This window comes from Bos mutus, chromosome 6 (assembly GCF_027580195.1).
Source record: "Bos mutus isolate GX-2022 chromosome 6, NWIPB_WYAK_1.1, whole genome shotgun sequence".
Classification (NCBI taxonomy): Eukaryota; Metazoa; Chordata; class Mammalia; order Artiodactyla; family Bovidae; genus Bos; species Bos mutus.
Window position 1 is genome coordinate 55,619,644 of NC_091622.1, and position 1,113 is coordinate 55,620,756.

A 1,113-nucleotide genomic window follows, 5' to 3' on the forward strand; every position below is an offset into this window, starting at 1 on the left:
CAGGGAGGCCTGGCGTGCTGCGATTCATGGGGTCACAAAGAGTCGGACACAACTGAGCGACTGAACTGACTGAACTGAATGTGGATTCAAAACTTATGCCTTAAGCATTCTGCTAGGATGCCTCAAAGAAAACTTACCTTAAGGACCTTTATTTCTGATGCCTAACTTTGGGGGAAAATGGTATACCATATATTCAGACATATACAATACTTTCTCTTGGGTTTTCCCATTGTCCTTTCTCTTAACTGCTATTGGAGAGCCTTTATCAGTAGGGTTTGCCTTATGGATGTTGAGAAGTTTTTCTTATTACTATTTGTATTCCTGAAGTACCATAACCTCTTTATTCTTGTCAGTCTGCCTTGCATTATACATACTTAGAATCTTGTTATTTGAATTCTCTGAAGTACTTACCATAAAGCTTTAGATAAATGTTTGTTTTATTAAACTGAAAAGAGTATATATTCATTAGGTTGACTTTTTTCAGTACTTTGTTACAAGTTTTAAGAGTTGCTTTGAAAGTTCTTTTTAACTCTTTCTCACCACAAGGGAATAACTTGAGTGGATATCTACTGTAAGGTAGACAAAAGAGCAGTGCAAAATATTCAATCAATTCAATTATTGACTAAAAGTTGATGGTATTGCAGAAATAATTTATTTTAAAATATGTTTTTCAGAAACCATGAATAATATCAAGAAAAAAGTAAACATAAATTTTCATATAAAAGTAATATTTCAGAAACTCATTTAGGCTCTAGGAATTAGTGTATTAGTTGCTCAGCTCTGTCCAACTCTTTGTGACCCCATGAAATGCAGCCCGCCAGGTTTCTCTTTCCATAAAATTCTCCAGGCAAGCATACTGCAGAGTATTGCCATTTCCTACTCCAAAGGATCTTACCAACCCAGGATTTGAACCCAGGTCTCCTGCATTGTGGGAAGATTCTATACTATCTGTGTCACCATTAGAACAGAGGCTAAATGAGTTTCTGAAATATTACTTTTATATGAAAATTTCATTTTGTATTTCATTGATGTGCTCAGTCATATCCAACTCTTTGTGACCCCATGAACTGTAACCCACAAGGCTCCTCTGTCTGTGGAATTTTCCTGGCAAGA